This window comes from Python bivittatus, unplaced genomic scaffold (genome assembly GCF_059951505.1).
Source record: "Python bivittatus isolate LINGU-HERP-01145 unplaced genomic scaffold, Pbiv_v1 ctg000020_np1212, whole genome shotgun sequence".
Classification (NCBI taxonomy): Eukaryota; Metazoa; Chordata; class Lepidosauria; order Squamata; family Pythonidae; genus Python; species Python bivittatus.
The window spans coordinates 1,653,595-1,672,127 of NW_028277030.1; the positions used below are offsets into that span (position 1 = coordinate 1,653,595).

General features: G+C 39.8%; 1 protein-coding gene across 11 annotated transcripts in view; it reads left to right on the plus strand.

The window, feature by feature from the left end:
- The first annotated feature begins 238 nt into the window (after positions 1-238).
- PCBP3 (poly(rC) binding protein 3) overlaps positions 239-18,533 on the plus strand; it is a 77,122-nt gene continuing 58,827 nt past the window's right edge. For all 11 annotated transcript variants that reach the window (XM_025171191.2, XM_025171193.2, XM_025171192.2 and 8 more), the window contains exon 1: positions 239-524. The gene's annotated coding sequence lies outside the window, so the exon portion shown is untranslated. The remainder of the gene's footprint in view (positions 525-18,533) is intronic.

Genomic DNA, 18,533 nt, shown 5'->3' on the forward strand with positions numbered 1-18,533 from the left:
TTGATGCTCTGGATTTCTCTTCTCTTGGGGGACCAACTGGAGCCTCAGTAAGGGGGCTTCGAATGAAAGTAGAACCTCTGGAATATGATGCTTCCCTCGCTCTCTTCCAAACGGCCCCATTTGACAAACGACACAATAAACCAGCGAGCTGCGTTGTCCCAGCGTTATCTTTTCAGAGGGATCAGTGACACAAGAGGGAACAGCTCCTTATTTCTGTCAGGATTTGCAGTAATGTTGGAGCAACTGCTGAGCTGGGGAGGGGGGAAGGAAGTCCCCCGTTAGCCTGCTTGGACTTTGCTTGCGCGTTAACACCACGTGTCGCGTTATGAAGCCAACATACGGAATGTGGATATCTGCGTGCGACTGCACAGAACGCACTAGCGTCATACTGTTCCAGAGGCGTATCGGCAGAGCTGGCCAGGAGGGTTCCAGCGCCCGAGGGGGGCGGGGACTCTTAAGTCTCGATTTTCAACCGCCTCTTCCCTTCTCCCTGCTAGGACTCTCCAATCAGCACGCGATGGGCGGTAAGCAGCCACTCTCGTGGCGCCGGGACGCCAGCGAAGAGCTGGTTGTCCGGAAGCCGTTCTCTGCCATTCTTGCGGGGGGCTTGCGGGGGGGCGGGGGAGGCAGCCAAAAATGAGCGTTCTCCCACCCCTGCCTCCCTCTTTTCGTTGTCCTTGTTTTGCGCGTAAGCTTCTCGCGCCATTTAGCACCTTTCCAAGATACTAGAAGTTGCGGGACTTTCCCAGCAGACCCCAGCCGGACCTGAGCCCATATTTTCTCATATCCTCAGTGCTAAAAAATGCTTTTTCATAATTAGTCTCATTAAAGCCCGCTCCAAGACTTTCACCGTTTCTTCTGCAGTATGATTGATTGCGAGCTCCTCCTCCTTCAAAGGGTCTCTGAATTTTAAACTAAAGGCTGAAATTAAGTTGGTAAATCCTTTCCCTATATTGTATTTTCAGCGTGGAAACAAATAGGATATCTTGGAAATTTGCCTATTAGGTAACTTCTGGCATTAGAAACCTTGACGGAAAAAAACGACGGCAATTTAATATGCTAGATTTTATCTATTTACAATATTGGTAGTAGGATCTCCAGCGCGCGCCCACACACACAGCATGCACTCGCACCAGGGTTCCAGATTCCTCTTGCCCTTTTTCAGTATAGTCCATTTTCCCTCCCTTCAATACTCTTTTTTCCCCACCAAGAGAAACTATCACGTTCCATAGAACAATCAAGGTTCTAACCTTCTGCCCATGGAACATCAAGTATTAATACAAGGTTGTCCTATGATTTTCACAAATGCACTGAACACTGCCTGGGCTTGCACAACATGCTAGGTGTGAGGTTAAAATGAAGTACCATAGCTTGTGGTTCAGCATCTTGTAGGGACCTAGCTATTCTCTTTAGGATGTTGTGTGCATCAGACTATCACTTTAAACTTTATTGTTTACCATCACTTTAAACTACATTGGGCATAGCACGTTATGTTTAGTATTATGTGATCCCCACCTTTGGATTAATCTAAGGAGACCACAAAAATTTACATCTAAATCTTTAAAATCTCATGTGTATCTTGTTCACCTATAGAGTGAGGTGTGGGTAAGAGGAGCTAAACCCGGGGTCTATGATCCACCACCCATGCTTTCTCCTTCCCCAACAATAATACAGAATAAAAGAACATTGCCTTGAACAATGGGCCAGTTGGTGCAAACAAGATTCACTTCATCCCCCCACCCCATACACCTTTTGAACTTTGTCTCTTTATATGTGAATTGATTGGACACAGGATTGATACCTGCCTCTTCTAATTCAGTAGTTTTCATTTCTTGGAAAAGACAAGGAGATTAAATGGGAATTTCATGTATTGTAGTTGACTGATAGTATTTTAAATCCAGGAATCTAACTGGTGTGTTGTAAGGTCTGTCTATAAAGTTCTCCTTTTCTGTGAAGTTTGTTGGTGAGATTTGCATCTGACTGTCAGTTAAGTTCAAGACCATACTAAAAGCAAACCCTTTCTAGAATATTTTTAGCAATTCTGTATGCAGAATTGGAGAGCCTTGTTTATTCTTTTAACAAATACTTAGTTTATTTGGTGATATTACCTTATTTGAATATAATATTGAAAATAGCATTTAACACTGTTCTTTGGCCATCTAGATTACAGGTAGTCCACGGGTTAAGAACGTCTGGTTTACAGATGACCTATAGTTAAGAATGGAGCCTATTGTAGCAGAATTTGAGTTAAATACACAATGGTTCAAGTTCATTGCACAATACTACTTATACAGTATTATACAATAATACTGCTCCGACTTACATACAAATTCAACTAAAGGACAGTCCTTGGGAACAGAACTCGTTCTTAAACTGGGGACTACCTGTACTATAAATGTAACAGGGAAGTAAAACTAAACTTCAGCACTAACCAGGCCATTTCATAAGTTAATGTTAATATTTTAATATGTTAAACATTTCTGATATGCTTCCATTGAACCTTTTTTCTTTTTTCTTTTTAGAATTTATTATTGCTTCTATGTTATGTGTTTACATGTGCTGCTTCCTTTTAAAGTTATAAATAATTCTGCAGTTATGCCAGAAAAATATGGTGGTAGAGTGGAAGATGTATAAAATGAACACAGACAGTGAGTTTAGTTTATGTGTTAAGAGTATGATTTAAAGTGTTTTATAAGTCAAATAGAAAAATGTTTGTTTTGAAGGGCAGAATATGAATTTTTGAAATAAAAATAATAAAAAGGACCCAAGTTATTGCAAATCAGTCTGCTTATTATCAATACTGGGCAAAACTCTTGAACAGATTTTTAAGGGGTTGGTTTGTACTACTCTGTAAGGAGCCAGCCTGAAAAAAAAAAAAGAGCAAGTGATGCCAAACCAACATGATCTCATTCTTTGATAAAGGTAATGTATCTTGATTTTAGCAAAGTATATGAGAAGTTCTCATTGCAGATCCTAGTAGAGAAAATGGCAAAATGAGGGCTTCCTTATTGTTCCCATTAGGAAGATACAGAGCTGGTTAAACAGTTGTATCCAATAAGTGTACATCAGTAGTTCTGTAGTTCTTCTGTGCCCAGTATTGTTCTACATAGTGGCCTGGATGGAGGGTTAGAAAGTAAGGTTATCAAATTTGTAAACCAGACAAACATAGAAGAATTGCAAAATTTAGAGGAAAGTGCTCTTAGAGAATGACAAACTGAACAAGAACCTACAAGAAAGTGTGATGCAGCTACAAAAAAAAAAAAAAAAGAGCCAATGCAATCATAACTTAATATCAAGATCAAAAGAAGTTATCATTCCTGTCTATTCTGTGTTGGTCAGACCACACCCACAAGTATTGCCTCCAGTTTGGGGCACCACATTTTAGGAAGGAAACTCGCAGACTGGAAGAGAGGAACCAAGATGAAGAAAAAACTTTTGAGGAATAATTGAAGGCATTGGGTATGTTTAGCCTGACTAAGAGAAGGCTTCAAGGAGACATGGTAGTGTTCTTCGAGTGTCTGTAGGGCTGTCACGTAAAAGGGCAGAATTGTTTAGAATTATTTCAGAAATCAGGACAATAAGCAGTGGGTTTAAAATACAAGGAACTAGATTTTGGTTAGACATCAGGAAAAACTTCCTAATGATAAATGCTATTCAACAATGGAACAGGCTGCCTCAGAAAGTGGTGAACTTTCCTTTGCTGGAGGTGTTTCAGCAGACATTGGATCTGCTGCAGATGCTGTAACTCTGGGCAGGGGGTTGGATTAGATCTGACAAGTATCTTCCTTCCTTCCTTCCTGACTACCCTTACATTTTATTATTCATTCTGAGTATAGGTAGCCTTTGGTTAACAATGGCAATTGGAACCAGAATTGCTGTTGCTAAGCGAAGTGGTCATAAAATGGGATGTCACATGACTGTGCCACTTAATGACAGCAATTTCAGCACTCCCAGTTGCTGTCGTTAAGCGAAACATCATGGGTTGTTAAGCAAGGATATCATGTGGTCGCGATTTGTGATCTCCTGCCGGCTTCCCCATTGACTTTGCTTGTTGGAAGCTGGCAAAGAAGGTTGCAAATGGCAATCATGTGACCATGAGGATACTGCAACAGCCAGAACTCTGAGGACCGGTCGTAAGTACCACTCACTCAGTGCCATTGCAATTTTGAAGGTTGCTGAACAAGTGGTCATTAAGCTAGGACCACCTGTAATTAGATTAGACTCAAATATACAGTCAGGACTAGAAATACTGGAACAAGGATAACTATTTTGACATTTGGCCTCTGTACACCACCACATTGAAGTTGAAAGGAAACACACCCAGATGGGAGCGAAGTCAGGACTTTCAGCTGTAATTCAAGGGTTTTGACAAAAGTGGGACACTAACCATTCAGGAAGTACAGCCAGTGGCATACACACACCCCCATCGTTGGTGGCTCATAAGTAATGGAACAAACCAACATCATTACAAACATAAGGATCGCCTTTAATACTTGAATGAAAATCCTTTGCAGTCAATGACTGCCTGAAGTCTGGAACCCATGGACATGACCAAATGCTGAGTTTCCTCCCTTGAGATGCTTTGCCAGGCCTTTACTGCAGCGGCCTTCAGCCTTCAGTAAGTGAAAAGCATGTTCTATTGGGCTGAGATCAGCTGACTGACTTGGCCATTGAAGAACATCCCACTTCTTTACCTTGAGAAACTCTTGGGTAGCTTTTGCTGTATGTTTTGGGTCATTATCCATCTGTAATATGAAGTGGTGTCCTATCAGTTTGGCAGCATTTGGCTGAATCTGAGCAGAAAGTATAGCCCTATACACTTCAGAATTTATCCTGCTGCTTTTATCAGCAGTCAGGTCACCAATAAACACCAGTGACCCTATTCCACTGGCAGCCATACATGCCCATGCCATAACACTGCCTCCACCGTGTTTGACAGATGATGTAGTATGCTTTGGATCGTGAGCTGTTCTTTTCCTTCTCCATACTTTTCTCTTCCCATCCTTCCGGTGCAAGTTAATCTTGGTTTCATCAGTCCAAAGAATCTTATTCCAGAACTGGGCAGGCTTTTTTAGGTGTTTGCTGGCAAAGTCTAATCTGGCCTTTCTGTTCTTAAGCGTTACCAGTGGTTTGCACCTTGTGGTGAAGCCTCTGTATTTACATTCATAAAGCCGTCTCTTGACTGTAGATGTTGACAATGACGTGCCTACCTCCTCAAGAGCATTCTTGACCTGGCTAGATGTTGTGAAAGGGTTCCTCTTCACCATGGGCAGAATTCTGCAGTCATCCACTTTAGTAGTCTTCCGTGGTCTTCCAGGCCTTTTGCTGTTGCTGAGCTTGCCAGTTAATTCCTTCTTTTTCAGGATGTTCCAAACTGTTGTATTGGCCACTCCCAATTTTTTGCTATCTCTCTGATGGGTTTATTTTGTTTTCTTAGCCTAATGATGGCCTCCTTCACTTGCATGGACCACTCTTTGGACATAATGTTGACAGTTCCAGGGAACAGCTACCAAATGCAAGTGTAACACTCAGAACCACCTCCAGGCCTTTTATCTGGTTTATTGGTCATGGGGTACCCAGGAAACAGGCCACACCTGGCCATGCAGCTGCTTGTCAGCCATTCGTTCCATTACTTACGAGCCACCAACGATGGGGGTATGTGTATGCCACTGGCTGTACTTCCTGAATGGTTAGCACCCCACTTTTGTCAAACCCCTTGAATTACAGCTGAAAGTCCTGACTTCGCTCCCATCTGGGTGTGTTTCCTTTCAACTTCAGTGTGGTGTACAGAGGCCAAATGCCAAAACAATTATCCTTGTTCCAATATTTCTGGTCCTGACTGTATGCAAGCAGGTTCCTAAACAAAGAACTCAGAAGGCTCTTCCCGCATATTTTAAAAATAAAAACTGGCTAATGTTGATTGGTTTCATATGTGACAGAAAAGAGAAGTATGGTTTTATTTGTTTATTTATTTATCTGACATACTTATATACTGCACACTCCCAGCAAAGCTGAAAAATAAGTGATACTGAGTGTTAACATTTAGTGGTTGGAGGACATTAATACCAGCTCCATAACCATTGCCTTGTCTAAGTAAAAGTATGAGAGCCTGAACCTAGTTTCTCTGTGTTATATGTAGTTTGGCTCTCAACATGAACCTTGCTTAAATTCTAACGGTGTCCTATTTTCTATGTTGGGGTTGTAGAAGGAGGAAGAAGAGGAAGAATATTTGCTTGGTTATCTTATAATTTGCACTTTTTTAGCCAAGTGGACAGTGTCTCCACTGATTAAGTTCCCAGCCAAGAAGAGATGTCAGCTTGGCTCATGTAGATACACAGCTTTTCTCAGCTCATCATCCAGAGGTTATGTTGATTTCAGCCCTTTCATCTTCTATGATGGCCTATTTGCTTTGCACCCTTCCTTTGTGTCTTCCTGGAGGTATGTTTACATAAAAGAGGGGTGACTAATTTTATTTTATTACTTGCCCTGCACAGAGATTTAATCCAAGAATGCTTTGTAGAAAAGGAAAAGAAAATATATGAATCACTGATGTGCTCATGCAGCAGTTGAATTGGCTTTCCTGCCCTGGCTGTGCCTTAGAGGGAATGTGACATAATTGAAGTCTGCACTTCGGAGCTGATCTGTTCTGATAGCTTGTTCACCGGGACCTTAAAATCATTGCCTCTCTCTGTAAAATACACAGTAGGAGAAGGGATGGGAACACAGGTCATGGAAGGATTGCACACTCTATTATGGTTGCAGAAAATGCACCACATGTTGTCACTTGTAGTGTCATTCTGTTTCTACTCAGCTAGTGGGGTAGGGTACAATTAGTACATTTGTGTTTGGGACTTCAGTGATGGGGAACCACCAACTTCCTTTAAGCATCCCTGAGGCTTATTTTTTATTTTTTTATTTTATTTTATTTTATCTAACACATTTATATAGCTGCCCATCTCGCTAAACATGACTCTGGGTGGCATACAACCAATATGTGAGCCCAGTGAGATTTTATTCTACTTTTTTATCAGTACCAGTCCATCCTCCTTTTGTTTTCACCTGCCACAAGGCATGGAGTAGGTGGTTAGAGGGGGTTGCAGCTTAAAAAACAAACTTGTTTATTGGTATTTGATTTTCAAGCTAGTATTACTTATGTGTGCTTTATCTTTGAGAAGAAATATCTCAGAGCAGAGATGATATATATGTACTATGTACACACACACACACATTTTCTCCAAGTAGTCAGGGACAGGGTTCAGTTGGCATACATTTATTTTTCTCACCTTAGAATACAAAAACCAAAAACTGAGAATACCCAGTCTTTCAGTATATTTTCATACCAGCAGCATCAAGTGCAGAATAAAGAGAGAAGGAGGGTAAAGGGATTACACGTAGGGATCATCTGACAATGATTTTCAGATAGTGGAAAAATATTGGCCACAACTTTCTGGTTACAGCTTTACAAGTGAACTGATGCATCATAGGATGCAAATCTGAATGTGTCTTTGGGCTGTCCACATAGCTGGCAGCCTTGCAGGGGTGTCAGAGTTTGAGTTCCAGCTGATCACAAGCTTTCCTGCCAACCTGAAAGAAGCCCACTTCTCCCTCCTTTGAACTGTCTAGGAGCCATGGAGCCGCCGCCACCACCACCTTGCTCCTCATCCATCTCCACACACGCACACATTCCAAAGTCACAAGTTTTCATCTGAATGTCTGCCCAAACTGTGGAATTGGCTATTGCCTCAAATGCCAACCAACACATTCCACTGAAAATAATATGATGTTAAAACATGTTTAAAGGGACATGCCTTCAAACTTTTAAGTGGCTAAAGAAGCCTGGCGTCTGTCTCCATGGGTCGTGAGGAAGCCCTCTATTCTCATAGATTAAGCCTCAGGTCCTTCCCCTCTACCTCCAGTCCCACCTTTCAAAGAGCCAGTTGGTTCTCAGATTGTTCCACTTCTGTCCCACCAGACAAAAATTTCCATTTTGCCTGTGTGCTGGCAGATCCATAGGGAAAAACTGCTTCCATTTTGCATCTGCCATGCTGCTACCACAGGGTCCACCACTAGATCAGGATCAGAATCCATGATTTTTTTAACATGATCTCTTTGTGCTGCAGCTAATTATATCAAGGACAAAATGCCAGATTGTACCCCTGGTTAGCAGGCTGTAGGAGGCAACTGGGGAGAGATGATCTTGGGTTCAGGCTCTAGTAGTAATTACAGTGCTGCTTATATATTAATTTTTATTACTGGTCTAAGACCGTAATAAAATCTATACATTGATTTGTGTGTGTGTGTGTGTGTGTGTGTATGTGTATACACACACAAACACACAGACACATACATGCAGACACACACCTACACCTACACATATACATACATACAGTACATACATACAGTGGGGCAAAAAAGTATTTAGTCAGCCACCAATTGTGCAAGTTCTCCCACTTAAAAAGATGAGAGAGGCCTGTAATTTTCATCATAGGTATACCTCAACTATGAGAGACAAAATGGGGGAAAAAATCCAGAAAATCACATTGTCTGATTTTTAAAGAATTTATTTGCAAATCATGGTGGAAAATAAGTATTTGGTCAATATCAAAAGTTCATCTCAATACTTTGTTATATATCCTTTGTTGGCAATGACAGAGGTCAAACGTTTTCTGTAAGTCTTCACAAGGTTTTCACACACTGTTGCTGGTATTTTGGCCCATTCCTCCATGCAGATCTCCTCTAGAGCAGTGATGTTTTGGGGCTGTCGCTGGGCAACACGGACTTTCAACTCCCTCCAAAGGTTTTCCATGGGGTTGAGATCTGGAGACTGGCTAGGCCACTCCAGGACCTTGAAATGCTTCTTACGAAGCCACTCCTTCGTTGCCCGGGTGGTGTGTTTGGGATCATTGTCATGCTGAAAGACCCAGCCACGTTTCATCTTCAATGCCCTTGCTGATGGAAGGAGGTGTTCACTCAAAATCTCACGATACATGGCCCCATTCATTCTTTCCTTTACACGGATCAGTCGTCCTGGTCCCTTTGCAGAAAAACAGCCCCGAAGCATGATGTTTCCACCCCCATGCTTCACAGTAGGTATGGTGTTCTTTGGATGCAACTCAGCATTCTCTCTCCTCCAAACACAACGAGTTGAGTTTAGACCAAAACGTTCTACTTTGGTTTCATCTGACCATATGACATTCTCCCAATCCTCTTCTGGATCATCCAAATGCTCTCTAGCAAACTTCAGACGGGCCTGGACATGTACTGGCTTAAGCAGGGGGACACGTCTAGCACTGCAGGATTTGAGTCCCTGGCAGCATAGTGTGTTACTGATGGTAGCCTTTGTTACTTTGGTCCCAGCTCTCTGCAGGTCATTCACTAGGTCCCCCCGTGTGGTTCTGGGATTTTTGCTCACCGTTCTTGTGATCATTTTGACCCCACGGGGTGAGATCTTGCATGGAGCCCCAGATCGAGGGAGATTATCAGTGGTCTTGTATGTCTTCCATTTTCTAATTATTGCTCCCACAGTTGATTTCTTCACACCAAGCTGCTTGCCTATTGCAGATTCAGTCTTCCCAGCCTGGTGCAGGTCTACAATTTTGTTTCTGGTGTCCTTCGACAGCTCTTTGGTCTTGGCCATAATGGAGCTTGGAGTGTGACTGTTTGAGGTTGTGGACAGGTGTCTTTTATACTGATAACAAGGTCAAAAGGTGCCATTACTACAGGTAACAAGTGGAGGGCAGAGGAGCCTCTTAAAGAAGTAGTGACAGGTCTGTGAGAGCCAGACATCTTGCTTGTTTGTAGGTGACCAAATACTTATTTTCCACCATGATTTGCAAATAAATTCTTTAAAAATCAGACAATGTGATTTTCTGGATTTTTTTTCTCATTTTGTCTCTCATAGTTGAGGTATACCTATGATGAAAATTACAGGCCTCTCTCATCTTTTTAAGTGGGAGAACTTGCACAATTGGTGGCTGACTAAATACTTTTTTGCCCCACTATACATATATAAATCAATGTATAGATTTTATTATGGTCTTAGACCAGCAATATTTTAATAAAATAAAGTCACAAAGTGAGTACACATGATGGTGCTGTAGTATTTACTGTATGTACATTAATTAATTAACCCTGCTGATGATAACGTAATGACTAGAAAGCAGTATTTGGCAATAGCATGTGTCACCCCTAGGTTTTTATCACTCTTGATTTTTAAATATATGCATATATTTAAACTGGCTCCTAGTAGCCAGTTGCCTTTGTTATTAAGGGTTGCAATCATCCTAAGCAGGGTCAATATACTATTTTCATCCCAAAGTTATGTGTTCATCTGATTCAGCCTACTCAAATGCTCAAGAGCATAGTTGTGGTAAGGCTGGGATATTATTAAACCTTCTGCCTAGAATATTAAAGTAGGTGCTGGTAAAGCCCCAATGAAACTTAGCATGACTTTGGGTAACCCAGCTGTGACTTTCTCTGAATTATCTTACTCTTTTCATATAGCTGACAAAATTTACCTTGTAGCTCTTAATCTTCATTCCTTTGCTTAATTATTTTCTTGGTTTAATCTAAACCAAGGCCACTGGAAACCATTCAGATGTTTGCAATTTGGTACAACACTATCTCGTCCTTGGATCTGTGTCTGTCTGGTGCTATTGATGGCAACAGCCGCATAGTTGTTAGGAGAACCCTGACCTATGTGAATAGCAGAGTTTTCCATGCTTTAGCTTCTATTATAGGGTGATCAGCATCTCAGAGCTGCATTAGACAAACATTTGTGTAACATAAAAAAGGCTCTTTCAGAAGCCTGATTTTTTTTGTAGGCATTGAAGTTAGAAAAAGGGCCTAATTGTGCACCATAGAGAAGTTGTGCTACTATTTGTTTGTATCCCTCTCTGCAGAGAGGTTGTAGAGAGAAAAAAATGTATAGTTCCTTCCCTGATTGGAATCTTGGGGACCCTGCCAAACTCTGTTGCATACCTATAGTTTGTCTGAGAGGTTTTCTTTCAAGCAGATTAGAAGACTACTCCTAAATACTTGAAGCATCTAACCTGCTCTGTGCTCTAATTATTGATATACTAGCAAAGTACCTTCAGGTTGCTGGATAAGACAGTGATTTTAGTTTATTGATAATTTGTAGTTAATTACCATTCTGTATAGCATTGGACCTGCACCTTGAGGGCTTTCCTTAGATCAGTATGGATCTGTGACCAATGATCTACATCATTGTAGGTCATCTACGTATAACAAGACTAGTACTTGCTTTTCAACCTAGCATTTAAATAAAGAGAAGGAAGGCTATCAGAGGTTCTGTTGAAGGAAGTTCTTGATACCAGTTGCCCAGAGAAAAATGAGGAGGTGGGGGCAGTTGCATTCATGACCAGCTTTGTTATCCCTTTTGGCTAATCCAGGAAACTCTGTACTTGTACTTCACTAACTAACTCATTTAAATGTATATGCCACTTAACTCCCAACCACTCTGGACAGTCATTGAACACATTCTTTAGCAATTATTGTATGTACAGTACACTAAACATAAATTCTCCAGCAATTCAGAGATATAATTTCTTTTGCACTATGGAAGGAAAAATGAATGTGCTAGAAATTTACATTAGCAACATTTTAAGAAGCCTTCCACCAAGATGGAAGAGGCTGGTAAAACAGTTCTGGGCCAGTGATTTACTTGAGGGAGGCATTTCCTAAATAAAAAGGGAAAAAAGGAAAAATAGAAACTGTCTTCAACAAATAGGTATAGTCCTGCATTTAGTCTGCTTGTTTTAAAAAAAAATTACCACTTGCTGGTTGTTTGTGTGTGTGCAAAAGCAAATTGACTTTCATCAAACTGAATAAGAATTACTAGAGAAAAATGCAGAAGAATTGTTCTGCATGGCACTCATAATACAGCAATCATTGTGTCCTGTCTTGTTTGACAATGAAAGAAGCTGACTTCAAAATTGATTTTACTGATAGCTGTGTACTGTTTGCCCTAGTTTCCAAACTGAGAGAACAGTGCAAATAATAAAGGACAACCTTGAACTATTATCATGATTCCTATTTTAAAAGAAAAGTCATCATCATCTGTAACAGAAGAAAAAGAAAAAAATTTTTTTGCTTCATTTCATATTCATGTAGTTCATGAGAAAGTTAAATAGTTGATAAGGGATGATGTTTAATAGCATCTGATAGTTACCTTGGAACTATCCTATCACAGAGTCCTATTTTACTCACTCTTCCACTTGCTAATTTTGTTTTTCCATTTCAATGCCTTCTAAAGGATTGTCAATTTCATTCACTTGGATTTGTGAGTCAGAGTGATACTTTTTAACATACAGTGGAAACTTCTCCATTTCTGTTGCTTCTGTTTCTTTTTAATAAATTATATCCTTGTTGCTGTACTCTAATCATGGGAGTCATCCCCTCAGGTTTCTGTTGTATCCATTACATCTTATTTGCATTTCTGTAGAAAGACTTATTTCCCATACTCTGAGCATTAGTGTTTAGGCAAGGAAAATCATGAACTTTGTTATTTTTCCTGATTTTTCACTATGTGGTTTATTTGATTGATTGATTGATTGGATTGATTGATTGATGGTGTGCCATCAAGTCGGTGTCAATTCATAGACTTCTCCTGGAGGATCTCTTCCCAACCCTGGTCCTTCAAGTCTTCCAACAGTACACCCATCCACCTTGCTGCTGGTCATCCTCTTTTTCTCTTTCCTTCTACCTTTCCCAGTATTACAGACTTTTTCCAAAAAACTGGGTCTTTGTATAATATATAAAAAGTATGATATGATTATTTTAGGCTGGTCATTCATGCCATTCATTTGTTTTTTTGGATATCCATGGCATTCTCAGGAGTCTTCTCCAACACCAGAATTCAGAAGTGTCAGTACTCTTCCTATACTGCTTCTTCAAAGTCCAGAGTTAATAGACTCCATCAAAACAATATAAACTTCTTCTACAGTTTGCAAGTCTTTATCTGAAGTCCTGCATTTTTCCACCCACTCTCACAAGGTTTAGTTGAAATGCCTCCTAATCAGATTCACAATGCTTTGCCTGAATGCATTTTCACCATTCTTTGTGAGCTGCAGCCTATCTTGTCTATCATCTAAGTAATTTAGATCATGGATTTAATAAAAATTAAGTCCAGGTGTGCATTGTTTCATCTTTTCTACAGTCACTTGAGATGATAGATAGATAGATAGATAGATAGATAGATAGATAGATAGATAGATAGATAGATAGATAGATAGACAGACAGACAGACAGACAGACAGACAGACAGACAGACAGACAGACTCAGAAAGACCTGCTCACAAGAAGGAAAGTGATTGGCAGGGTTTTTTGGGGACAGAAAGGTGGGAGAGCACAGAGGCAGGGAAATTCTACAATAGGAAGATTGGTAGCCTGCAGTCTGGACAGAATACTTTGCAAATTATTGTCAAAGTGTCTCATTCCAGATAGGATTTTCTTAAGAGACAAGCTGTAAGGACAAGAGTAGCTTAAGTGTGGAATGCAGATATGCGATATCATATCAGAAAATAATATAGCGAATTTCAAATTCCAATGATATCTACAACATAGGATATATTTTCTTTCTGTGTAGCAAGTTTCAGAGTTTATAATACTGTGGTCCTTCCCAATGGACAGGGCAAAAATAGACATAGATATATAACAGTATTCCAATGTTTGGGTTTATTAATATTTGGTTTATGTTTAAATTTATTTGGTTATTAAGTTAAGAACAGATTAATGTAGTGGTAGGGAAAACATTCTCTGAAACAGTGATGTGTATTTGAAGAAGGGGGAGAATAACATCTTTGTGATTAACTGTTTTCCAGTTGATTTCATTTTTTAAAAAGACTGGTTGCCAAATAGAAGAAGATGTGAAAGTAAAAAAAGAGTCAATACAAAATATAAAAATCAGAATAAATAATTCAGTGTTCTGCAACTGCAAATAAAAAGCATGTAAAAAGCATGTAATAAATTATTTGTGAATCAGTAACAAGTTAAATGACAAGTTTTCCTAAGACTCTCTAAATAGTCAATGCAACAATTTGAAACATTTTCTAATATGGAAGTAAATTATGATAATGCCTATGGTATAAAGACTATAGAATAACTTTTCAGGTTGTACATTTGATCCATTCCAGTCCTCTTCAGTGATTTAAACATAAGAGTTTCAATTACATTCTTCTCCAGTTGAATTGAGGCCTAAACTTATCATCTCACTGGTACTAAAAGGCAACATCTGAAACCTCTAGGTATCAGAAACTTTGTTCATTAAAATCTTTCTTATCTAAGAAATGCATAACAATCTAACTACAGATAGTAAAATATCAACTTCTAGAATTAACCGTTTGCTCAACTGAGATGCTCGATCTTACATTTTCCTATTCAGTGTATCTCTATTGTCAGTGACAGAACAGCTGAGAAGGGCAATTAAGAAGTGAACTCTCTTGTGTCCCTGTTGCTCCCATCAAATTCAGAGATTACCCAAACTGCCTGTTAAAAGAAAAACACATTCCATGAGACATCTGGATTAATGGTTTGTCAAGTTGCATGTACTGTGAAAGCATATAGAGAAATTATTTTGATTCAAACAACTTTGCTGATACCACTACAGCTCCTATTGAAGAAAGATAAAACTAAGATTGACCAGATCTATATGTAGACGAAGATGTTGAAAAAAGATAGGTGTGTTGAAATGAGCCAAAATAATCCCCACTGAGAGTAACAGTGGTTCCATTGAAGACTGATGGGCTTTGTGGGTTGTTTAATTGTAATTCCCTGAGCAAAAGGAAAATAAATATTCCACTGGCATCTAATTGATATCTCAGTTTGACCCTTCTGCTGAATATAAACTTGAAGGTGAGCCAATATTTAGTTGTATTGATTTAGGAAGTAGATTTGTTTCTGTGGTATCATGCCCTAAGGGAAGGCAGAGTTCCTGAACATTTCTTTCTCTGCATTGCTTCCTGCTTCCTCTTCACGCCCTTCTGAAGTAATTAGTCACAATGCAGTGTCCCTCGTGTAACATGAACAGGACCAACCTTGCTAGGGGCAAAGAGGAATGAGTGCACGCACAGGCACATACACATATACAGGATGATACAAAGAAGACACAGCCAAGGGTTTCTATGGCAAGCTGTACTCATGAAGTTCACCCAAGTTCTTGGCAGCTACATACATGCCATTACCAGTTTCCCTTATTAAATTTTCAAATATGTGTTCCAAAAACCAAGCATATTCTAATTGATTAAACATCATGCATGGATTGGTTTTTTAGTCAAAAGTAAGACAACCAATATAACATCAGTGAAAAACCATTGATGATGATGATGATCATCATCATCATCATCATCATAGTACAATTAGCACCAGCAACCTATTTTATAGCCTTTTAACACAGAGGATAAGAAAGCAACTTTTGGAGAAGATAAAAGTATCCGCTTCTCTTTTCTTTTGAAAGATCCTGAGCGCTAGACTAGGAAATGCACGAAGAAAAAAATGTTCAAGAATTTCAAAGGAATAAGTAAAACAGTGAACAATGGGATGAAATGGGATTGCAAGGTGGTAGACTGATCTTACCGGTCTTTGTCATTTGTTTTGCTTTTAAAGACCCTTACCAGCACTTTTGTACTTTTGTGGGATCACAAAGGAACATTGTTTTTTGAAAAAAGAAAAGAAAATGGAGCCTCAAAATAAACAAAATGCCAAACTTCAGAAAGATATAAGGTTAGTCCTGCTAGTTCAGGTCAAAGCTCACCATGTTGTAAAAAAATTAAGAATCTGTTACTAAAGAATTCTAGCAACTGCCATGTATCAACTGTGAGTTGTAAAGTTGTAAACTGTGAGTTGGGTGAGTTGTATCAACATGTGAGTGAAATCAATGTTCATATTCTTGTGTCTCCCACCAGCATGATGTAAAAGACTGGAAGTGACTGTCTTTTGAGTGGGACAGTCAGTTCCTATATGTTACTTGTTCTGCTAACCAGTTCTGGTACCAGGCTGATTGCCTCTGAACATATGAGAACTTATTCTCAGAGCTTATTCCTGTTGTTGCAAGGTCCTTTTGAATTTTAATACAGTCCTCCAATATGTTTGCAAATCTCCCCTAACTTTGTATTATTTGCAAACTTGAGAATCATACTGTATATTCTAGCTCCTCATCCAAGGGCTGCTTCTTCATTCAACCCCTCTCTATAACTTGAGACAGTCACTGATGTCATAGGGCCTTGAGAGACTGCCTGTCTCCCATAGCATCTGCCCAGCCAATTTCATCCTGCACGGTTGGGGTGCTCCAGTTTCCTTCAATTAAACAGTGCCACCTATCAGGACCCTGGAAGCACACCTTCTCTATAGCAATGCCTACCCTCTGGAACAGCCCCCCCCCAGGAATCCAGATAGCCCCCACTCTGTTTAAAAGAGCTGTGAAGACCAAACTCTTAACCCAGGCCTTCTGGGAGGGAGAGTGAAACTCCTTGCTTCATTGTGGTTGCCATCTTTGCTTTATTCATTTTACTGTACTTTCGTTTGTTTGTTGTGAACCACTCAGAGTCACTGGGAGTCAGGTAGCATACAAGTTTAAATAAATTATTGTTGGTTGCATAGTCAGCCAGATGTTTAGACTGGATTTGGCATTTTTATCCGCCTATCGAGTCCTTCCCAAGGACCTGGAATTGGCAGATGTTGTTTATTAATATTAAAGGTATTGTAGCAGGATATAAGCTGTTCCAAGTAAAACTGCTTTTTGCAATTGACTGATGGTGACTTTGTCAATGCTGATGGTCTTCAAGTAGTGCTTCAGATGTTTTGGGATTGCACCCAAGGCACCTATTCCTATTGGTACTACCTTTGCTTTCTTTTGCCACAGTCATTCTATTTCTGTTTGCAGGTCTTTGTATTTTGAGATTTTCTCCAGTTCTTTCTCTTCTATTCTGCTGTCTCCAGGTATTGCAGCGTCCACTATCCAGACTTTTTTGTCTTTCTTTTCAACAGTTGTTAAGTGTGGGATGTTGTGTGGCAGGTGCTTGTCTGTTTGAATTCTAAAGTCCCAGATCACTTTAGCTGCTTCATTTTCTGTTACTTTGTCTGTTTTGTGGTCCCTCCAGTTCCTGCTTGCAGGCAAATGGTATTTCTTGCAGATATTCCAATGCACCATTGTTGCTACTTTGTCATGCCGTTGTTTGTAGTCAGTCTGTGTTATCTTCTTGCAGCAGCTCACTAGGTGGTCCACCGTTTCTTCAGCTTCTTTGCAGAAGCAGCATTTGCTGTCTGTTGCTGTCTTCTCAATTCTGGCTTTGTATGCATTTGTTCTTAAGGCTTGGTCTTGTGCAGCCAGAATTAGCCCTTCTGTCTCTTTCTTCAGCTTTCCTGCTCTTAGCCATTGCCAGATCTTGTTGTTATCTGCTTTGCCTGCTAGTTTTTTTGTGTATTGGCTTGCCATGTCTTTTTTCTATTCTTCATTTGGTCTTTCTTAAAGGCCAGTTTGGTTTCTTTGGTACTCAGTAAGCCTTCATGGTGTACTAGCTGGTGCATCTTCTTCACTGTCCTTCAGATATTCTTCCAATGCCCTTTTTTCTTCATTATTGTTATTGTTGTTGTTGTTTATTGGATAAGTTTGTTCAGCCAGGTCTGTATCCATCTAATGGTAGCCTAGTCCAGCTACTTTTTGTTGTCACCTCTACTAGAATCTCAATGAATGATTTTTCTGACGTCTGTGTCAACCTCATTCCCCATGTGAACTAAATTAGTCACTCGGTCAAAAAAGGAGAGAGCAGGTTGGTTTGGCATCATTTATTCTTGATAAACTCATGCTGAGTCCTGCCAAGCAGTGCATTCTTTTTTTCATGTTCACAAATGAACAATTTAATCATCTGTTCCGGATCTTTTTGTAACAGGTAGAGGCCCTCTGACTTGAGTACTGAAAATTGCCAGCTCTAACCCTAATCCTTTGGAAGCTCTCTAATCACAAGATTTCTTTTGCTCCTGTTTTTATGTCCTTATGAATACACACTGATAGACCCCTGTAATGGATTTTAAAGGTGTCTATCAAGAGCATGTGAAGGAAAAAAGAAGAAAATTAAATAAGATACTCAGTCTGTTGGTTGCAGGACTGAAAATAAACTGTACAGAAAGGGTATCTTAGATAAGAAATACTGAGAGCAGTATTTTCTAACCTTTGGCAACATTCAGTTTTGTGGACTTCAGTTCTACCTGTGGGAGTCTGCATATCTGGAGGCTGCCCTGGTTGGGAGATAATGGCTTTTAAATCATGAAATATTTTCACTCACCTTTTATGACTTTATATTAGCAATATATATTTACATTTGGTTAAATCAGTATATAGTAGTGGTAGCAGTAGTGTTCATGTGAACAGGAAAACTGGGCTCATTACATGATACTACTGGCAAGATTTGATTTAGCTAGAATTGTATGGTTGTTGCAGTGAGCATGCTACTCACCTCTCATACATGCTCAGATTTCGAATGCTTATCCTCTAATCATTTAAATATTCAAAATGATGAAGA